We start from the raw sequence: 22,854 nt of genomic DNA on the forward strand, positions 1-22,854 counted from the left end.
CAAACATTTGTACAGCATCACTTGCGTGTTGGATGATATGCCAAGTGCTAGGGATACAGAGATGAATCTGGTCCAGTCCCTGAGGTCTGCTAGCTCCCAGGCTAACAAGAGCCAGCTGAGGTAGACTTTAAACTAGGATACAGGTCATCTGTAGGCTGCTCTCAAAACTCAGGATATTGATATTTACTTATGGTTGGGTAGCCCTGACCTTTGAGTTGTTTTCCTAGTAAGAGAAAAATCCTCTGATCTACTGCCCACACCCACAAGACCAGGACAGGTCAGGATTGCCTCAGGGTGGCTACTACCCAAAGACTGCAGGCCTGGGCCAGTCCTGTAAGAGCCCAACAGTCAGAAGGGCTGATGCTCCACTGTCCAGTGGGTAGCCTCCTAAAACCACCCACAAAGAAAATACACTTCAGGGCTGGAGAGATGGCTCAGTGGTTAAGAGCACTGACTGCTCTTCCAGAGGTCCTGAGTTCAATTCCCAGCAACCACATGGTGGCTCACAACCATCTGTAATGGGATCTGGTACACTCTTCTGGTGTGTGTCTGAAAACAGCTGCAGTGTACTCATGAAAATAAATAAATCTTTAAAAAAGAAAAAGAAAAAAGAAAATATACTTCATTGAATGACATGTTTTAATCATGAATCCCTTCTTATTTTTAAATTAAATAAGCAAACCAAAAGTTTGTGTTTGCTTTGCTCTTAGACAGGGTCTCTCTGTATAGTCCTAGCCATTCTGGAATTCATGATATAGACCAGATGGGCCTTGAACTCACAGAGCTCTTCCCGCTTCCCAAGTACTGGAACTAAAGGTGTGTGTACAGTACCACACACAGTTTATTTTATTTTTAATTTAAATTTTATTTATTTATTTATTTATATTTTGCGCATGGGTGTATGTCTGTGTACCATGTGAGTGTCTGGTGGCCAAATGGAAGCCAAAAAAGGGTGTTTGATCTCCTGGAACTGGAGTTACAGACATCTATGAGCCACCATGTGGGTGCTGGGAATTGAAGCCAGTCCTCTGGAAGAGCAGTCAGTGCTCTTAACTGCTGAACCATCTCTCCAGAAGTTGATGACTTTAAGTTGTACTGTGTGTATGGTGTGTATGTGTATGCGCATATAAATGAAGAGTGGTGTGATGGTTGTGAGCTGCCTTGATGTTGCTGCCGGGAATCGAACCTGGGTCCTGTGGAAGAGTAGTACATGTACTTAATACTTAATCCCTGAACCTCCTCTCCAGCCTGAGATCATCAGGTGTACTTGATGTCATCAGAACACAATTTTGTTACTTTATAAAAGTACTTAAATGCTTTGATGACAAATACCAACAGAAGCACAAAGTAAAACAAACAAACAAACAAACAAACAAAAAACCCAAAACTCATGTTTCTGGGGAGTTGGCTCTGCAATTAAGACCACTGGCTGCACTTTCAGAAGACCCAGGTTCAATTCCCAGCACCCACATGGTGGTTCACAACTGTCTATAACTCTTGTTCCGGGAGATCCGACACCCTTACACAGCATACATATGGTCAAAACACCAATGTACATAAAATAAGAATTAATTATTAAAAACCTGCTCCTCCATGTCTCCTCTTACCAACCAAAAGTTATAACACAAAGGTTTCTTGTGACTACTTCTAATAAATTCTTAGCAGATGTGAGCATCAACATACATGTCTACAGACATATGTAGCTACATACCAGGCAATCGGTCATATCCCATTTCAGATCTCGAATTTTCTTTTCTTATTTAAAAGTGAACATTACAGATCTTTCCCATCAGCCTCTGCCTGGGTAATGAATGCAACGATATATTTCACTGCACGAGTGTACTATAATTTAGTTAATTACCCACTCACCATTTGGTAGCTATTTATACTTTCTGCCATTTTTCTTTGATAATACTATGTTGTAGTGAACATAATTATATACCCAGTACTGGGCACTTCTACAAGTAATTCAGATCATGGATTTCTAAAAGTAGAACTGCCACACTTAATTTCGGAAGATACAGCCAAATTGCTGTGCACCTCCCTCCATTTACTTGAAACTACTAGTATATAAACATGCAGGTCTTCTTATATCTAGGAGCATACTTGGGGCCAGGCTCCAGGCTGCAGAAAGCCCATTTGTAACTCCTCTGGCTGGATGTGTCCTTCTTACGGGGGCTTTGTGAGGTCAAGAAGATATAAATGCCCAGAGCCCACACACTGCTACTGTTCAACCATGCCATAGATGTGTGGCACTCTGGACTTTTTTCCTGATACTCCACAAGTCTTCGTCTCCCTGTGCCTCTTCTCAGATTCATCCTCCTGAATGTATGTGACTGGCACAATCACTCAGACTCCCGGTAGCTAAGGGGTAGCGAGATGTTTGGAAATAGTGAGTTGTACATTCAAAAGAGGCCTTTGGCTGAGAACTTGGTTTTCATATCCTACCAAGCTCTGAGGAGCCTAAGATGTACCGCTTGTGTAGTTGTGTGAAACGGGGCGTGTGTCTGCTGCTGTGTTCACCACCCCTCCCACAAAGTGACTCACAGATAGTTTTCAACTTTACTTTTTTGTTTGGTTTTTGAGATAGGGTCTCACTGTGTAGCCCCTGTTGGTCTGGAATTTGCTATGTAGTCCACACAGAGATCTTTAGTCTTCCCCTCGCTAATGTAATCCAGATTTAAAACACTAACTCTTCCTGCCCTCCAGACAGAGTTCTAAAATTCTTTTCCCCATGGATGTATTAGTATTTCAAATTAACATGTTCAAACTGAGCTCTACCATAGCCCTGGAAATCGGCAGTCTATGAGCATCACTATCAGTTTCCTAAATTACTCCAGCTGCCTTCTAATTGCCCTGCTGCTTGCAACTCTGACCTGCCTCTGTCTGCTCCCAAAACAGCAGCCGCATCTTCCCAGATGTGTGTGCTCAAAAGCCTCCAGTGGCTCCTATCTGAGTGGTGAGGCCAAATCCCAACCTCCAAGTCTTTGTCCCAGCTACCCCTGACTCCTCCCACTCCGCCTCTCATTGCCTCTCCTCTAGTGATGCAGCCTCTAACTTACTGCACGTGCTCCCACCTTCCTGTTCTGTCTGTGTAAGACGATCTACAGGAAAGGAAGGCTGAGTTACCCATAAGGCAATGTGCCAGCCTATGTCAGCTTCTCCCTGGGGGAATCAGGCCCTTTGCACACTTGACTGAACTAGAGGGAAGGAAGCTTAGCATGGCGGGTGGGTGCAGGCAGGATCTTGATACGCAAAAGAACACACACCCGGGAACAACTCTGGAGAACTGGTTCGTTTACTGACGGGGGAAGGGGGGGTGGGGGGGGTAGGGGGTAGGGGTAGGGTTCGGGGGAGAGACTCTTGAGGAGGTGGCCAGGGTCTCTGGAGCAAGGTTTGTATTGTTGTGCACCATTGGCCAGGGCAGGAGTGTTGTAAGATGCTTCATCTCCATACCCTGGGTTTGTAGGGTGGGGATGGGAGGAACCTTATACGATCAAACAAGGAGTGAAGCCTGATAACTGTCAGGGTAATACATTCTTACTAGGGTTGATGGTGGAGGAGCCAGCTTTAAGGCACCAGGTTTGGAGGGAGCCAATTCTTGCCATCCACCACCACGGACCCAGAACAGTGGAGGTAAGCTTCCTCCTTTCGATCATACGACCCCTCTCCAAGGACCCTTACCTAATTTGCATTAGGGCTTTAATATTCTCTTCATTAAAGAACGTCTTAGGGCTGGTGAGATGGCTCAGTGGGTAAGAGTACCCGACTGCTCTTCCGAAGGTCCAGAGTTCAATTCCCAGCAACCACATGGTGGCTCACAACCATCTGGAACAAGATCTGGCGCCCTCTTCTGGAGTGTCTGAAGACAGCTACAGTGTACTTACATATAATAAATAAATAAATCTTTAAAAAAAAAAAAGAACGTCTTAAACCTAGATACAGACTCTATGCCTGTCCTCCAGGTTCAGGTGTGGCCCTCTGCTCCTTTGCCAAGTCTTTATCTAAAACGGCCATCTTTCATCTTTGGCAGTTAACTCAACATGTTTAGCTTTAGTTTAGCAGGTGGGTGTGGGATGGTACTGAGTATTGAACCCAGAGCCTCGGGCATGCTAAGTCATGCCCTGGGCATCACCCGGTGCCTCACTCCTCTGTTTTAGCCTTAGAACTTATAAATCGCCCGCCTTGGCCCACCCGGCCCGCAGTGTGAGTGCCTGCTCACTGTGTCCCCCGGGTTATGACGACCTCCAATAAAGGAAACAAGGCCTTAAAGGTGAAGCGGGAGCCAGGCGAGAATGGCACCAGCTTGACCGACGAGGAGCTGGTAACCATGTTGGTGCGAGAGTTGAACCAGCACCTGCGAGGCTTCTCCAAGGAAGAGATCATCCAGCTGAAGCAGCGGCGGCGCACACTGAAGAACCGGGGCTACGCGGCCAGCTGCAGAGTCAAGCGGATGACACAGAAGGAGGAGCTGGAGAAGCAGAAGGCGGAGCTCCAGCAGGAGGTGGAGAAGCTGGCCTCGGAGAATGCCAGCATGAAGCTGGAGCTCGATGCCCTGCGCTCCAAGTACGAGGCCCTGCAGAACTTTGCCAGGACCGTGGCCCGCAGCCCTGTGGCCCCGGCTCGGGGTCCCCTTGCTGCTGGCCTGGGGCCCCTGGTTCCTGGCAAGGTGGCTACCACCAGCGTCATCACCATAGTAAAGTTCAAGACGGATGCTCGGTCATAGGGACACGTGCAGTTGCCAGGCAGGTCTTTGAGGGGCCACTAGGTGCGTGGCAGAGTTGGCAGCCCCGTCCCTCTTCCTTTCATTTCCCTTCCTTTCTCCTCTCCCTTCCCTGTTTCCTTCCCTGCAAAGCACAACCTGCACCCAGGGGCACTAGGCTGAGCCCCTTGATCATCTTCGTTGTCATGCCTGTGTTTCGTACGTTGGGATCAGACAGTTCAACAGTGATGTTGGGTTGCCCTTAACCCCTTTGTACCAAGGCCGTGCAGGCTAGGAGTCCAGAGTGGGCACTGTGGGAGTGGACGAGAGTGCACGTGGGCAAGTGTACTGGGCTTAGGGCTGCCCTTGTCTCCCTGGTGGTCTGCAATGGGATTTGAGCGCTTTCCTTTCAGAAGTCCAGTGGGGCTCTCAGCTTAATCCAGAAGGAAGAGATGGGCTCTGCCCTGAAAAGTGGTTATGTCTTGAAGCCCCTGGGTGAATAGGCCACCAGCCTGGGCACTGGGGAGGGAACCATGGTGCTGGAGCCTGGCACAGTGCACCGGACAAGACCGAATTGCCGGTTATGAGTGTAGGTGGAAGGTGTGTCTGTGTGTCCGATGGGTCCGGTGTCACTGTTTACATGACCTATTTGTGTGGTTATATAGCCCTTTATTTAAAAGAGAAGTTCCTTTTACGGAGTTATTAAATTATATGTTTAAGATCTAAAACGAAAAAAAAAAAAAAAGAACTTATAAATCTATCCCAGCACTCGGGAGGCAGAGGCAGGCAGATTTCTGAGTTTGAGGCCAGCCTGGTCTACAGAGTGAGTTCCAGGACAGCCAGGGCTATACAGAGAAACCTTGTCTCAGAAAACCAAAAAAAAAAAAAAAAAAAAAAAACCCACAAAAACACAAACACACACACAAAAACAACAACAAAAACAACAGAACTTATAAATCTTTAAAAACAATGTCTTCTACAATACTAATCTTTACTGTGGTTATTTTCAGTCTCCCTCACTAGAGTTTTAGTTGCAGGGTTTTGAGTGTTTCCTCCGCTGTGTCGCCAGCATTTGAGGCAATGCCAGCAAACTGGCAGGTGCTTGATGAATTTCTGGGGACTGGGTGAAGCTCCATTTAGGATGCAATAAGAGAATTTGTATTTGTAGAGCCCAAAAGAAGGACAGCAGGACTGTGGGAGACCTGGATGGAAGAAACAGAAAAGGCAGGTGGTTGTGAATCCCCGAGGACTCCCAACAAGCAAGGCAAGTCCATAACTAGATTTTGGCCAAGAACACATTCTCTGGCTACAGCATGAGCACCATGGAATGGGCAACTGAGGTTGCTAAGCATTAGCTTTAAAGCGTGGGCTGCATTCCTCCAAACAGCATAGTTAAGGCAGGAGCCGGGAAGTGGAGGGTAGATCAACCAGACTTCCGGATGCACCAAGATCTGTGACCTGCTGAGCACAGTGACTTGCATTGATAAATACGGATACCTGGAAGGCAGAGACAGAGAACCACTTGAGCCTAGTTCAGGGCCAGCCTGGGCTTATATAGAAGATCACCCCCATTCTGTTTGTTTGTTTGTTTGTTTGTTTTTGTTTGTTTGAGACAGGGTTTCTCTGTGCAGTCCTGGCTGTCCTGGAACTCACTCTGTAGACCAGGCTGACCTTGAACTCAGAAATCCACCTTGCCTCTGCCTCCCAAGTGCTGGGATTACAGGCATGTGCCACCACTGCCTGGCCCTAACCACCCCCATTCTTGCACCTCAAAACAAACAGATATTTCACTCTGGACACATGCCACCAGCAGTGTTTGAGGGCACTCAAAGCTCATTGGCAAATGGGACAGGCTGTGAGGTTCTGGGGACCAGGTTAGCTTTCTGGTAAGTAGAGGTCTGGGTCTGTCTTGCAGAAGGGGCTGCGAAGGCCCGAATCTCCTGTCAGCTGGTCCTGCTAACAAAGGCCTGCTGTCGTCAGCCATCCTAGATCTTTGAGAGTGTTCCTGTCTTTCCAGAGCAATCTTTTGACCTGGGTCTCAGTCAAAGACTTTGAAGGTATGTGTGTGTGTGTGTGTGCGTATACCTTTCTAATATCTGTTGTGAAAACAGCCTACCACTCCATAAGCTTTCCATTTCTTATCCCTTTACCTCCACCTCCCCGAGAGCTTGAGTGCTTAGATTACAGGCATGTACCATATGCTTGGTTTATGGGGTACTGGGGTTGAACTCAGGGCCCTGTGTATGCTCGGCAAACACTCTACCAACTGAATCACATCCTCAACACGCAAAGGCTTTAAAACGTACCTTAGAGGGATGGAGACGTGGCTCACTGGTTAAGAGCACTCGCTGCCCTTGCAAGCTATCCAGGTTCCGCTCCTAGATCCCCACAATAGCTCATAATCATCTGTAGCCCCAGTTCCAGGTGATCTGATGCCCTTTTCTGGCCCCCATGTGCCCAGGGCATCAGGTCTTTTGCACCAGAGCAGTCTTGAAGTGTATTTGAGTGATTGCCTGCCTGAATGTTCACCACGTATGTACCTTGTATATCCACAGGTCAGAGATGGCATTGGATCCCATAGAACTGAAGATGCCTTCCTGCTTTAGGTCCAAATGAAGTTGCCACACTCAGACCCTCACATGGAAATTTACTAATATTTTAAGCAACTACTGATACCTGACAATATTATTTGTTTAAAATATTCAGCAGTATACTATTAGCTGATATTTAATTAGACTACTAATTCAATATATAGAAGTATTTCCCAGTTAATGAACAGCTCCACCCTGTGGCCAGTTTGGTTCACTGCAGTTTCTCTTGAGTGTGGGAACCTGCTGGAAAAGGGTACTGGGCTCCGGTCTGACTCTCTCCTGTCTCCTGTCTCCAGATTCTGGCTATGTAGTTCTTGAGAACCTGAAAAGCATCAGATTGGATTTTTTTACAAAAAAAAAATAGGAAATCAGGCTGGAGAGATGGTTTAGAGGTTAAAAACACTAGCTGCTCTTCCAGAGGACCTGGGTTCAGTTCTCAGCGCCCACACGACAGCTCACAATTGTCTATATCTCTTGTTCCAGGCAATCCAACTCTCTCACACAGACACACATGCAGTCAAAACTCCAATATGCATAAAATAAAGTATATATATATTTAAAAAGACTATATGAGTCCTTTAATTATTTTTTTAAAAAGGGAAAACCAGAGATGCAGGCAATCTCCTTTACTATCCGTGCCTAAGCTTACTCTGTGCTTCTCTGTCATGTTTGTGAAGGTTCAGGCAAAAGGGCAAAACCACCACAGCAACTGGTGCTGCTGTCCTTGGCCCTGAAAGTTCGGGTCACCTGACCAAGGAGGAGGAGGGAGTTCCTCTGGTATAGGTGTCGGGTAAATCCTTTCCCTTAGAGAACTTAAGAGCAGTGTGGAACAGAATGCTGACCCAGCAGAAGATAACCCTGCAAGGGACAGTAGGTGTTTTGCCAGGCTCCTAGACACCAGGCTCCTGACACGAGGCTGCAGCTCTCCTGGCGACTTTTGGATCAAGTTGTAGAACTCTCAGCTTCTCCAGCACCATGTTTGCCTGCCTGCTGCCATGCTTCCCACCATGATGGTAATGGACTGAACCTCTGAAACTGTAAGCAAGTCCCAATGAAATGTTTGCTTTTATAACAGTTGCCTTGGTCATGGTGTCTCATCACAGAAATGAGACCCAGAATAAGAGACTCTTCTAAAATGGTTCTGCACCTTGCAGAGAATGAGTGTGGCAAACATGCTTCCTTTGTGGCTACACTCCACAGACACTTACTGCTCACAGTTTGATTGGTTGTGAGTTTCTGTGTTTGCTGCCGTCCATTGTAGTGGAAGAAACTCCTCAGATGAAGTCTGAGAGCTACACCTATCTATGGTGTCTTAGGGTTTCACCACTGCAAGCAGATGCCATGACCAAGGCAACTCTTGTAAGGACAACATTTAATTGAGACTGGCTTACAGGTTCTGAGGTTCAGTCCATTATCATCAAGGTGGGAGCATGGCAGCATCCAGGCAGACAGGCGTGGTGCAGGAGGAGCTGAGAGTTCTTCATTTCGTTCCAAAGGCAAATAGATGAAGACTGGCTTTTAGGAAGCTAGGATGAGGGTCTTAAAGCCTATGCTTACAGTGACATACTTCTTCCAACAAGGCCACACCTTCTAATAGTGCCACTTCTTGGGTCAAGCACATTCAAACCACCACATGTGTGTATAGAGATATGAATTTAGAGAGCAGTATGACACGATTTAGCAAAATAATAGTAGTAGGATTGTTCTTGGGGGGGGGAGGGCTATGAGCTCCCCATCATTGGGTTCTTGGCTAGATTTACAGTACTAGGCATATGTCTCCTCCTAGGAGATGTGCCTTAAATCCGATTGGAAAGCAGTGGGTGACCTCTTCTGGTCTGGTCATGACAGTGATCATTGTGGCTCATGGTACTCGCACTGGGTAAAACTGCTGCTGATTCCCTAACCCCTGTAACTCTCAGGGCATCTTCCAGGACTATGAGATCTAGACAGCAAGGAAGAAGCCTCCTAGTCAGTACCAACTTGATTTCTCAATGGCCTGTGACCAAAGTGTGTGGTGTCTTCAGGAAAAGGGTCCTACTATCAAGTGAGAAATATATATATATATATATTTCTAAAGCCATTTACTTATGCTATAAGACTACTAAAACAATGGTCTTCAAAGAGTTAAAATCTCCATCAGAATCTCATGCTGGAAGAAAGGAAAGCTGAGACTTTGGTGCCAGCCAGAGGAGAAATTAGCGACAGTCTTAGATGTTGTTCTATCGCGCTGAAGAGACACCACAACCTAGGCAACTCCTATAAAAGAAAGCATTTACTTGGGAACTTGCTTAGGGGTTCAGAGACTTAGTCCATTATCATCATGGCAGGGAGCATGGAGGCGTGCTCCTCCTCCTGTAGGTTTTGGAGCAGTAGCTGAGAGCTATATCCTGATCTGTAGGCAGAGAGCGATAAACACTGAGCCTGACATGGGCTTTTGAAACCCCAAAGCCAATGAAACGCTTCCTCCAACAAGGCCACACCTCCTAATCCTTTAATCCTTTCAAATAGTACCTCTCCCTGATGATTAAGCATTCAAATATATAAACCTGGGGAGGCTATTCACACAGTAAGTAAACAGGACAAAAACTTTCAGGGGCACATTCCTGTGCTGATGCCGCCTTTAAATCCTTCTATTTTCATCTAAGATTTTATGGCACAGACTGAGCATGCTCAGGAATGTACTCTTGACATTGTGCCATCCCACGTGAACATGCAGAGACCCCCAGAGCACAGCCCCACACTTCATTTCTTCTAAGAAAGAACTGCGTTAGAAATGCCTCCTTTTGCATGTTCTCCTTGCCTCTTTTCTCCACTCTTTTGTATCGTGACTATGCTTAGTTTAGCTGTGCACCCACCAAGATGTCAATCCACCCTGTTGTTATTGGACTTTTCCTAGGAAGAGGTTTCACACTGTTCTGTCAACTCAGCAGACCATAGGGCAAGATTGGAAACAACGCATTCATCAGTGATGTGTAAAGACCACACTTGATCAGGAGCTGTTTAGTTATGTTTGTCCCTCGATCTCTGTTTAAAGCTATGCCTCATATCAGCACCCAAAGATGGTGGACTTGAATGGGAGCATCACTGGGTCTCCATTTGTCCTTCTTCCCATCATGATCATGCTGAATAAACCTTTCTCTGCTTGTCACTGTTATATATCTCTACAATTGACACAGTAGGGGCAGGTGGCTTGTAGGGATTGATAAAACCCAGACATTGACCCTAAAATCTCACAGGATCAAATGTGTTTCTTGGATGACCAAATTGTTGTTACCCTAGGGCTGCCTGTTGTATCCTGGATGAAAAATCCCTTTAGTTAGCTTTGACTTTGGCTAAGACTAAAAGCTGTGGTTTGCTGTTGCTGATCACATTGTGAACCCTGAGACTGTGAACTGGGAATACCTGTTTCTTGTTGTGGTGTGGCTCAGCCCTAGCACACAACTTAACTCAAGAGCTTTCTATAAACAAGAGCTAAATAAAGTCAGTGATAGGTCAAGAGGTGGAGCAAGCAGCCAGCTGACACATGGTGAACATACGGAAACCCAGGAAAGAGGAAGGAGGGTCCCTTTGAATTGAAGGGTATCTAAGACAGCGTGGAGAAGGAGCCCTTTCCTTTTGGGATGTTGGTGGAATAGGAAGGTTAGCTCGATGCTTTCTCTGTCTCTCTGAGCTAAGAGGCTTTCACCCCAGCATCTGGCTCCTGAGTCTTCATTGATAAATCAAATGTTTGGGATTTTGTTTTTTAACACAAGCTTGCTCTCAAGCCAACTTTGCCCTGTTGGACTCCATTCAAATTTGGGTTAAGGCCTGCATCTGTGCTAGGCTGGGAGTGTAATGGAGGATGAAGGTGTTGGTAGTTACAGAGCAGTGTCCAGGGGATGTCTTACTCCCAGTGGCAAACTTCTCCCTGACCGGTTACCTTGGTGAGTGCTGAAGAGAGAGGCTTCACGCCTCCTCTGTGCGGTTATGCTTTCACAGATACATACATAATAAATATTCACGAGAGGGCCTAGTGCATGCTTGGACTGCTGAGACATCGCAGATGTGGTCTGCTTAGCTCTCAAACTCTTCATGTAATTCCAGCCTGCCTGTTCAGATATGTGCTGAGACTCAAAACCAGCTGTGGAGGCACTGGCCCCTTCTGCAGAGGCTGTGTCCTGCAGTGTCCCCACCGCCTCCTTATGTCCCATGTTAGCTCTTTAGAACTATGGGCCTGAGAGTTGTGTGTTTGTAGCTGCTTCTTCATCTGCTATGTATTCGATATTGGCTACGGTTTGTGCTTCATAAATAATGAATTTCATTCTATTTTCAGCATCTAAAATCAGTAGCCGGAACCCCCTGCAGAAATACTTAATAAACTTTTGTTGAGAGAATGCATGTGGGATTGTTAGAATTTTAAAATGTATTGAACAAAAACCCTACCTTTACAAAGCCTTCACTTCTCCTTTTAATTACGGGTGTGAGTGAGTGTGCATGATTGTATCACACTTCTAGTACGGAGGTCAGAGGACAGCTGTTAGGTTCTTTCAGGTCATTAGGCTTGGAGGCAATCTCCCTTACCCACTGAGCCATCTCACCAGCCCCCAAATCTAATTTTTTTTTTAGAGATCTATTTATTTCATTTATGTGAGTACACTGTCGTTGTCTTCAGAGACACCGGAAGAGGGCATCGGATCCCATTACAGATGGTTGTGAGTCACCATGTGATTGCTGGGAATTGAACTCAGGACCTCTAGAAGAGCAGTCAGTGCTCTTAACCACTGAGCCATGTCTCTAGGTTCAGTTTAGATTTCATCAGTTTTCTCACTGATGTCCCTTGCCTGTCCCAGGGTCTGTTCTACCACACTGCCTTTAGTCACCATGGCTCCTAGGTCCTCCATCTGTCTCAGGCTGGCTTTGGTTCTGAAGATTGGGATAGCTTTGAAGGATGTCCATCAAGTATTCTCTAACTGTCCCTCAGGGGGCTCTTCTCATGTCCTCGCCACTGAAGTGCAACGTTTCCCCTTTTCCTTTGGTAGTAAGAGGGAAAGAGCATCATGAATGAGTGCTTCGTTCCGTCACAGCAAGGGTACATATTATCTTCCTAGCTGATGGTGCTACCCTGGGCTGTTTGCCCAAAGGTGTGCCCGCCAGCTTGAGGTGGTGTAAAGCCTTCCCTCGTTTCCTCTTCTGGTGTGTCTGAAGAGAGTGAGAGTGCGTTCACATACATAAAATAAATAAGCAAATCTTAAAAAGAAAACGATGGGCAAGAGTTAGTTCCACATTTGACAGGGACATGATGGTTATACGGGATGTCACTATCAAGGAAACTGAATAAGGGGTATGCCAGAACTCGTCTCCGCCATCGTCCTTCTTTTCTTCCTCCCTCCTTTCCTTTCTTCCTTCGAATCGATATTTGTTTGTTTGTTTTTGTTGTTTGTTTGTTTTTGAGGTATGGTCTCCTGAATTACAGGCTGGTCTTAAGTCAAAGTCAGCCAAGTGTGGTCTTCCCTTCTCCCCAGGGTCCTTGGCCGCTGGCCCACGAGGGTAAAGGAAGCAGAATTAATGAATTAACGAATAGTTTCAGATGGCTGGTGATTGTGACAGAGATGACAGGCTTATCTCCAGGACCAGCTTTAGACAGGCAGCTCAACTTTCTTCACAGCAAATCAAGGGCAATATAGTTTTGGGGGAGTAGGTAGAGATTTCTAGGGTGTGTACATGTCTTTGGCTACAGTTTAAGGTACCAAGGGCCTCATTTGCATGGAGCGGCATTCCAAGGATTCCATGCTTGCTGGACAGTTTGCCATGAGGAGAAAGGAAGCCGAACCTGCAGTCTCACCACGGCTATGTGCATTCCGCAGGTAGAAGGTGTGGGGGTTTTGAGCTCCCCAGACAAGGTCAGAGAAGGAGATGCTCTGCTGGTAAGGGGAGTCCTCCATTCTGCTCGGAGTCCTCCATGTTGCCCTGAGTCCAGAAGAGCTGCCTGGCCAATGGTAGGCTACGACCTTAGTTAGCAGGGTTTCTCCACAGCCAAGGATAGCCTTGAGCTTCTAATTCTCTCCCTTCACCTCCCAAGTACCTGAGTTGCAGGTGAATGCCCCCGTGCTGGACTTTTGAGTTAGGGGTAGAGGCAGGGCTTCATGCGTGCTAGGCAAGTACTCCACCAACCGAGTCCCGTCCGATGCCACTCTCTCTAACCTTCGTAACCTTCCTACAAATGTAAGATTATTTCAAAGTAAAAGCCTCTTGAAAGAATAAAAGAGAGGACAGAGGTTTGGCTCTGCAGTAGATCACATACTTAGTATGTCTGAGGCCAAGCACCAATATTTTTTAAACCATGTGATATTATATATAATAAATAGTATAATACTTATATCACTGTCACTTCATGCAGAAATAATAGCTACTGGATGTTGCCCGCCGCTTTTGTTCCCCCTGGTAAGAACACACTCAGGGCAACCGGAATCTTCTGCGGCACAAGCTTTATTGCTTACCCCATCAGGAGCCAGTGGAGAAGAGAGCCAGAGAGAGAGAGAGAGATGGCGGAGCCCCCTCCCTTTTATGGAGGACTGTCCTCCGCCTCGGACGTGTCACTCCCTGATTGGCTGCAGCCCATCAGCCAGAGTTGTCATCACGGGAAAGGCAGAGCACATGGGGTGGGAAACTACCCCAGCGCATGTGCAGATGGTTTGTTTACTACTTAGAACACAGGTGTCAGTGCCATCTTATAATGGCGAATGTGAGGACGGCTCCTTACATCTCCCCCTTTTCTTTTATTTAAGAGCAATAGGCCACCCATAATAATGAGAGTGGAGATAGAGGTCAAATCCCCAGTGTGTAAAATAGGGGCTTTACACAAAACCTCCTCCCAGGCTCATCACCCGAAGGGGTCTTGGTCTGCTCCCGTGTCGTTTTTCCTGGGGGAAGGACACTTGGACACTCAACCTTCTTGAAAGATGACATGTCTCCCTAGAATAGGCTCATAAATGCCACAGAGCCCTTCTACTGCAGTGCTTAGCCGTGCAACTCTCTCGGGCTGCTGAAGCACACTCACTCTATCCCGTGCAATGAGACTAGCCTCGTGGGGTACAAGAGCTGAGTGGCCAGCGACCTATTGCTTAAGCATAGATAACCATATATCAGGGGAAGCACCATGTTCTAGTGCTGCAAGCGCCTGGGAAATAACCACCATGTCTCTAATTTGGGCCTTAAGCTTACAGACCAATCAGAGAAGCAACACTAATCCACAGCAAAGAACAGCTCCAAATAATTCCACCCCCACCCATTCTTTAAAGAAGGAAAATGTTGAAAAGATAGTCCTTAGGTCAGGGACAGGTCCAAGTGCGTGGGGCAAGTCTCAATTTTCAAAGGGTCTGTTCAAATTTAGCCGTCCAATTCTGTATCTCCCAACGCTGCTCTCCCTTTGTTGTTATCGCACTGGACATCACCAAGACGAGGGACATCAGTATTCCCTTGGTCAGTCTGGATTTTTCGGGTGAGTCTTTCTGGTATCCAAAATGGGTTGTCTTCATTCTGTGGAAAAACACAAACAGCTCCCCTGGATCTTATCAAAATAGGATCCGGTCTTTTCCATTTGTTACTTAAAACATCTTTCCATTTAACCATTTCTTTGGGCCTATCTGGCTCTGAACAATGACGTTCAGCCGCTGTATCCTTGTTAATTGTCCAGTGGCTTCACCTGTTCGGGAGAGCGCCTTCCAGGCCTTAATAGCCGTGGAGGAAATTTGGGCATAAGCTCCCCAGTGATAATTTGTTTGATCAGCGGTATAAGCTCCCTGACCCGTTAACAGGTCAAAGGTCCAATCTCTCTGCTCTGGAGTCAAAGCGGCAGCATTTGCTCGGGCCTGCGTTTGTGCAGCCTCTTGCCATAGAGCTCTCCATTCCATATATTTGCCCACACTGGGGAGAGCGGCTTTTGCAATCATTTGCCAGTCGGCAGGAGTTAATGCCTCGCCAGCAAGCCTGTATAACTGCACCAAGGTAAAATTAGCATTGGCTCCATATTTACGGACCAACTTAGCAAGCTCTTTAACCTGTAAATACTCTACTGGAGCGTGGACATGCCCACCCTCGGCTCCTTCAAAGACTGAAAATGCCTGTTGTATCTTCCTTTGTGCCTCTCTTGAAATGAACGAGTCCACGCACTGCCTCTCTGCACAGGGCTGACGCACTACGCAGGGAGGGGGCTCGCATAGGGCGGAGGTGCACTATGACCTTGAGGCCAAGCAGCAAGCTGGCCTTTGCCAGCTGCTTTTGGCTTTTTTCTTGACCTATAAGCTCGCATTTCTCTCTCATAACGAGCTGCTCCCTCCTCTAAGTCTGTTTTCTCAGAAGGGCTAATTTTTTCATCTGATTTACAGCTACTAAGAACTGGCTCTTTAAACTCATCTCTTTTCTCCTCTTTCCTTCTAATCTCTCCCCAGGTATTTTTCCCTGACATTAACTTTTCTTTTTTCCTTTGTTTTTTCTCCTCTTTCCTTCTAATCTCTCCCCAGGTATTCTTCCCTGACATTAACTTTTCCTTGGGTTCAAGACCCGTGGAAAGGCCTGTATACTTATTTGGCGCGCCATGTTTCCTCTTTGCTCCTGCTCTCTCTCCCCGCTTTACTTCTGATAGACTGTCTTGAATTTTGTCCAGAATTCTCCACCCTGCCTTAACCACTTGTTGACATGTGAAAAGAAATAAAAGGGCTTTTAACACTAGAGAAAGTTCAAGACCAGACATACCTTGTAAAGCTGTAACGAACGTGCATCCGTTCCCCAGCTGAAGAGTTTTGAACCCACGCCGGATCCTTCTCAACAGTCTGTTTTGTGGGAACACTTCATTACCACAGTTCCCCAGCTGAAGAGTTCTGAATCCACACCGGATCCTTCTCAACAGTCTGTTTTCCGGGAACACTTCATTAACCGCTCCTTCCCCGTGATGTAGTAGCTCGCGGGTTTCGGCACCATTTATTGCCCACCGCTTTTGTTCCCCCTGGTAAGAACACACTCAGGGCAACCGGAATCTTCTGCGGCACAAGCTTTATTGCTTACCCCATCAGGAGCCAGTGGAGAAGAGAGCCAGAGAGAGAGAGAGAGAGAGAGAGAGAGAGATGGCGGAGCCCCCTCCCTTTTATGGAGGACTGTCCTCCGCCTCGGACGTGTCACTCCCTGATTGGCTGCAGCCCATCAGCCAGAGTTGTCATCACGGGAAAGGCAGAGCACATGGGGTGGGAAACTACCCCAGCGCATGTGCAGATGGTTTGTTTACTACTTAGAACACAGGTGTCAGTGCCATCTTATAATGGCGAATGTGAGGACGGCTCCTTACAACTGGAAATTTGATGCCTAGCGATCCTAGCCTTTTTTGTGTTTAAAATCTTATAATTTTTAGACACTGTATCACTTTCTTTTTTCTTATAACTAAACTAAAATTTGGAAGTAGAGGTATAGTTTAGCAGGAGAACACTTGCCTGGCATATGTGAAGCCCTGAGTTTGTTACCCAGCACTGCCAAAAATAAAATAAAATATTTTTAAAATTATACACACACACATAATTTTAATAGCCACAGTGTAGTGCCCCTCCACATCCACTGTCCTGCAGCCTGTGATGGTTTCCTATCGAGTGTACCTCAGGGGCCTTTCCTTGTCTCTGCATATTTGGCTTCTCTTTTTGATGGCTGAACGGTGTTCCATGGTGGACGTCCTATTAGTCAGGACTTGTTTGGTAATAAGAAATTCAATGCCAGGTTGAACTAGTCCAGGCAAGAAGGGGATCTGCGCATAACATGTGACTGGGAAGGCAGCAGGCTGGGCCTTGGGGACTACTGAGGCAGGGCAGGGTTCTCTTGTTTATCTGCAGAGCTTCTCTGCCTTTTGGTCTCACCGCTGTTTTCCGGGCAGCTCAGCCAGCTGTTTGTCTGAGTCCACAGGGCAGGACTCGTGGCTTCTGGACCCGCGTTACACTTTTAGATCAGCTCTCGATCTCAATTCTAGTTGCAAATGTTTAGAAAGGCTTCCAGATGGCTCGCTATGGGACCAGTGGACACTCTGACTCAACCAGCTGTGTGTCAGGAGGGCAGGCTTCCAACAAGAGCCACGTGACAGGGTTGGGAGATAGAGCTTCGGCTACACAGAAGATGGGCCCTCTCAAAGGACCTATGCCGGGCAGATGGTGTTTGGGGTATAGATGGACCATAACTAATTTAAGAACCCCTCACTGGGGTGTTTTGGCCTTTTACTCAGATGTTGCCTCACAAAACACGTGTGCATAGCACTGTTAAAGCATCAGGGTTTTCTAGGCTGTAGTCCTAGTACGGGATTGCTGAGCCCACAAGGACTGTGCTTGCTGCCAGTTTTCCTTTGAAAGGTGACTGCCGCTTTCATCCCTGCAGGCTGCACGAGGGTTACCACGTCCTCATTTTCTCTCAATCACTTTTTAAATTTTCAGTGACCCGGCTGGAAAAAAAAAAAAGTGATAGTTTACATTTTTAAAACGATTCATCATGGTAATTGAGTGTATTTTTCTTACAGTTCTTAGCCATTCCTGTTTCCTTGTTGTGATTTCTCTACTCCTTGTATAATGGTTTCCAATAAGATTCTTTTTCTTCTCCTTGCTCATATGTCTGAACTTCAACTTGTGTGGATTTTTTTAATCCATTCTCTTTTATATATTGCAAATGTTTCCTCCTAGCCAATAATTTGATACAAAAGTTTAAAAGTCTGTGTGTGTATGTGGTGCTGGGTGTCAAACCTGGAGCCTCTCTGCATGTGTAGGTGTGTGTACACATGTATATATCTGTTGCAGGGTAGTGATAATGCATGCCTTTAATCCAATCACTCAGGTGGATTTCTCTGAGTTTAAGGCCAGCCTGGTCTACAGAGTGAGTTTCGGGACAGCCAATGATGTGTTTATAAAAAGATAAAGAGAGAGGGGGAAATATGTTCTGTGGGGGGATGGAGATGTCTCAGCGGGCCTATGCCAAGGCATCCCTTCCCACTGAGGGACCAGCCACACAACTGTATAGTATAGAATAGTTTATTAAAGGCATGGGGAAGAGAGTTAAGAGGGTAGTAGAAGCAGAGAAAGGCAGAGAGAAAGAGAGAATGAGAGAAAGAGGGGAGGGAAGGAGAGAGAGAGAAAGAGAGAGAGAGAGAGAGAGAGAGAGAGAGAGAGAACATAGAGGCTGGCCATGACCACGTGGAAAGAGGGGGGAAGGGTATGGGGAGAGAGGGGGAGCAAGAAAGCAAGACAAGAGAGGCAAGAGAGGGGCTGGTGAGATGGCTCAGCGGTTAAGAGCGCCGACTGCTCTTCCAAAGGTCCTGAGTTCAAGTCCCAGCAACCACATGGTGGCTCACACCCATCCACAATGAAATCTGATGCCCTCTTCTGTAACGAAATCTGATGCCCTCTTCTGGAGAGTCTGAAGACAGATACAATGTACTTACATATAATAAATAAATATTAAAAAAAAAAAGAGAGAGGCAAGAGAGAGGAGGGGCAAGCAGCCCTTTTTATAGTGGGCCAGGCCTATCTGGCTGTTGCCAGGTAACTGTGGGGAGGAGCATACCTGGCTGTTGCCAGGTAACTGTGGGGTGGAGTTTAGACAGAATGCTAACAGCCAGGGCTACAAAGGGAAACTGCCTCAAACAACAACAAATATGAACTACCTGTGTAGGCCAGAGCTTGTTATCCATTGTCTTTCTTTATCACCCTTGAGCTTATTTTTTATTTGTGAGTGTACACACAAAGGTGTGTAAGGAGTGGGCCTCCATGGAGCTGACGCTGGGCATCCTCCTCCTGTGTTACTCTCTACTGTATTTGCTTGAGGCAGGGTCTCCCCCTGAGCCTGAAGCGCTCCATCTTCCCACCAGGCTCTCAGGCTTCTCCTTCCTCCCCTGATTAATTTTGCTTGCTTTCTCCTTTGGAATCAACTAGTTAAATTTTTCTTCCTTCTCTTCCCAAGTTGTATTGGATTCTAGGTAAATAGGGTAGGAGGAAGTCTATTTTTTTTTATTGGCTTCCTTTCTAGGGTAGCGCATCACCTTATTCTTTATTTAACCCGTCTATCATGCTTTCAACAGAGTTTTCTTTAATCTCTCTACATTTATTTTACTTAATTAATTAATTTTTGAGACAGCCAAAGAATGAAAGAGCAAGAAAATTTATATCAACCTCTGGCCTACACAGGTACATCCTGTGTACCTGTGTCATGTTTGGTGGTGCTGGAAGAGGTGATGATGTGGGTTTTTTTTTGAGTCAAGGTTTCCCTGTGTAGTCCTGGCTGTCTTGGAATTCATTCTGTAGACCAGACTGGCCTCGAACTCAGAGATCCGCCTGCCTCTGCCTCCCAGTGCTGGGACTAGAGCAGTACACTACCACTCAGCGACTCTACTTTTTATTTTTCGTTTAGTTTTTATTTATAATAATAAATGTAACTCTGCAATCCAGATAGACTTGAAGGGAATAAGGAAAATATAGACCTTAAAGGAATGCAATGAGAGCTCAGAGATTGTGGGGTATTGTGAGGAGATGGGGTGGAGGGAACTCTCCTGAGCTCCTGTAGGAATGGTCTGCTGATGGAGATGCACACGCAGAGGTATTAGAGCTGCCCACAGTCAGCAATGGTGACCTTCTTCCCTGGACAATGCTTCTGCCATTGTTCATTTTCCCAAAAAAGCCAGGCTTGTCGCCCAACCACTCGGGCTTGGCAGCATAGACAGAAAAACTAGGAATAACTGTGCTTGGTCCAGCTCTTTCCATGGACAAGATACCAGAACCTGGGTGCTTCAGGATGAAGTTCTCATCCTTATATTTCTCCCTGTAGATGGACTTGTCTCTATCGGCCCCTCCTTCTAGTCTGACCACTGGCCTGGCCTACAGCCTCCTTCCAGCTCTCAGCCGGTGTTGTAACCCCCGAATTACTGATGCTGACTCTCTGCAGATATTGTCCTGTTTCTTAAAAGTCTCACCAGAGAGACTTCAGTGTTGTGTACAGACAGTTTCGTCTCTGCGTTTTCCCACACAGAAGCTCCCATCTTCCTTCCAGCCTGAGGCAAGCGAGATGTGCAGACAGCTGGTTTCTGTGCTGCATCCTCCTGCAGCAAGCCCTGGGCTCCCTGCCCTTCCCTGACCACTCCGAGGGAACCCAGCCTAGCGTTAGAATGACACAACCCATAACCACCACCCCCAATGGAAGTATTCTGGGGAGCCGAATGCCAGCACCAGACATACCCCTCCCCGCCTCTGCAGCTCCAAAGACCAGCACTTTTCCTAATAAACAGCCGAACTCTCCAGGTGCCTGTCCTTAAGACCTTAAAGAAATAACAAACTCTAAGGAGATTAGGACCCTGAGTTTAAATCATGGAGAAAGGGTAATCAGAGGTCACAGACAGTTACAACTGGCCATAAAATTAGTTCCTAAACAGACACCCATTAACTACCCTCCTGGCTTCAGTTCCATCCCACCAAATGGTTACAGCCCTCCACTCCCCTTTTCTGTGAACATCCAGGGGATTCCTGACTATACTGTGTATAAACCCAGTGACTAAGGCATCACTTGCTAGCATTCACCCTGTTGAGTGCAAGGCATGTGATCTGAGTTTGAACTTGGAAACAATAAAAGACTCTTTTGCAAGTTGCATCGGACTTCGAAATTCTTGGGCTCGTCTGGGTTTCTAACACCGACATCCTCCTGAGTCAGGGCCTTTTACAGTGATTTGCCTTTATCCAGGTCCGAAGCCCCCATCTGAGCTGCCAGAGAGGAAGGTCCCAACAGCCACCCCCTGTTGGCCTGGTCATGTCCTCTCCCCTACACTGCTAGGGGGTTGGGGGGGTAGGTGGGGCTGGACCAGGTACCGGATACACGTAGTTAAGGGCAGAGCATTTGGTGAGTAGAAAAAAGAGAGGAAAGGGAAAATGTGTTTATAAAAAGATAAGGAGAGAAGGAATATGTTTGGTGGGGTTGTAGTCAGGTGTGGGGGAAGTGGGTGCTTCTGCGGGCCAATGCTGAGGCATCCCTTCCCTCTGAGGGACACGCATGGGGAGGGGATTTGAGGGAGTAGAGAGAGAGAAAGGCAGAGAGAGGGGGGTGTAGAGGCCAGCAATGAGCACATGGAGAGACAGGGGAGGGTAATGGGGAGGGGCAGAAGACAGGGTAAGGAGTGGGAGCAAGAGCAGGAGAGCGAGAGAGAGGAGGGGACGAGGAGCTCTTTTATAGTGAGTCAGGCACACCTGGCTGTTGCCAGGTAACTGTGGGGCAGAGCCTAGACTAAAATGCCACAGAAAAGGACCTCTAAGTAAAATGACTGATTCAGAGCTGACTATGAAAGACAGGCAGAGGACAATAAGCATTCTTTGTGTTTGAGATTGTCTTTCCCTCTTTTTTACAGTTAAACATATATTGGAGTCTGGGGGATGTTTGGGACAAAGTTCAAAACACCTCAGCCAGGGGTTGAAACCTGACCATTTGAGACCATTGAGACCACTTGGCATCTTGAAACTTTTTTTTTAAAAGGGATTTATTTTCATTTATGTGTTTGTGTCTACTGTGCACACGTAGGTGTGGTACCCATGGATGCCCGAAGAAAGTGTTAAGTAGGTTGGAACGGTGTTTGCAGGTGGTTGTGAGCCATGCTCTGGGTGCTGGGGACCAGAATCTGGCCGTCTGGAAGAACCACAAGCGCTCTGAACTGCTGAGCCATTCCTCTGCCCCTAGTGCCCTCTGAACAACAGACAACAGGCACGGCTTCCTTCCTCATCTGCTGCTTCCCTTCCTCTTCCCCAGACCTCAGGACCGGCGGGAGCTCCTGGGTCACATAGGAAACAGGCTTTCCCCAGCGTGTGCCTAAAATCCACCTCAGTACCACGCAGGAAGTATTCATGCACCACATACATATCTGACCCGAGTATCCTGGTTAGGAGGAACTGATCAGGCAAGCCCATCTGGGGGCTTAAAAAAAATACTTCTTTTCGGTGGATGTGTTTTGCCGGCATGTATTTAAGTGCATCACATGTTAACAGCACTGTATTGGGAGTCTGTGGGACCTTCAGGAGGTGAGTCCTGGCCGGAGCAAGTGGGCTCCCGGGGTGTCAGCCTTAAGTGTTGTTATAGCCTGACCTTATTTCTAGCCTGGGCTTCTTGTGCCCAGATTGCAAACACCCCAAAGAGACTACGAGGAAGAAACACAACTCCTGATGCAAGCCCATGAAAGTCTTTCTTCAAGCTCCAGCTTGGGCCACACTACATTCCTGATGGAACAGGAAGGAGAGACCCCCAGCTCTGGGCTAAGGGGGTTTATAAAGGGAAAAAAAACCAAAAACCTCAAGTAAGGGTGTTCAAGTCTTGGCACTAATGAGAGGGTAAAGGAATGAGGGTCTCTTTCCCAGAGCCCAAGGGTGGGGGCCAAGGACACTCCAAGGACAGCAGACAGTAGTTTTCTAGATTGTAGCTTTCCAGGCAGCAGCTTTCTGGACAGAAGCTTTTTCCAAGGACAGCAGCTTAAAAATAGAGTTTGGAGGACAAGATGGACTCTGTCCTATTGCTTTTCGTCTCTTCAAGATCCCTGATTCTGAC

The 22,854-nt window shown here is 46.9% G+C and overlaps 1 pseudogene; it reads left to right on the forward strand.

The window, feature by feature from the left end:
* The first annotated feature begins 4,202 nt into the window (after positions 1–4,202).
* LOC110311800 (transcription factor MafG pseudogene) lies at positions 4,203–4,929 on the forward strand (annotated as a pseudogene).
* The last annotated feature ends 17,925 nt before the right edge of the window (positions 4,930–22,854 follow it).

This window comes from Mus caroli, unplaced genomic scaffold (assembly GCF_978045245.1).
Source record: "Mus caroli unplaced genomic scaffold, Mus_caroli_1 scaffold_17, whole genome shotgun sequence".
NCBI classification, from domain to species: Eukaryota; Metazoa; Chordata; class Mammalia; order Rodentia; family Muridae; genus Mus; species Mus caroli.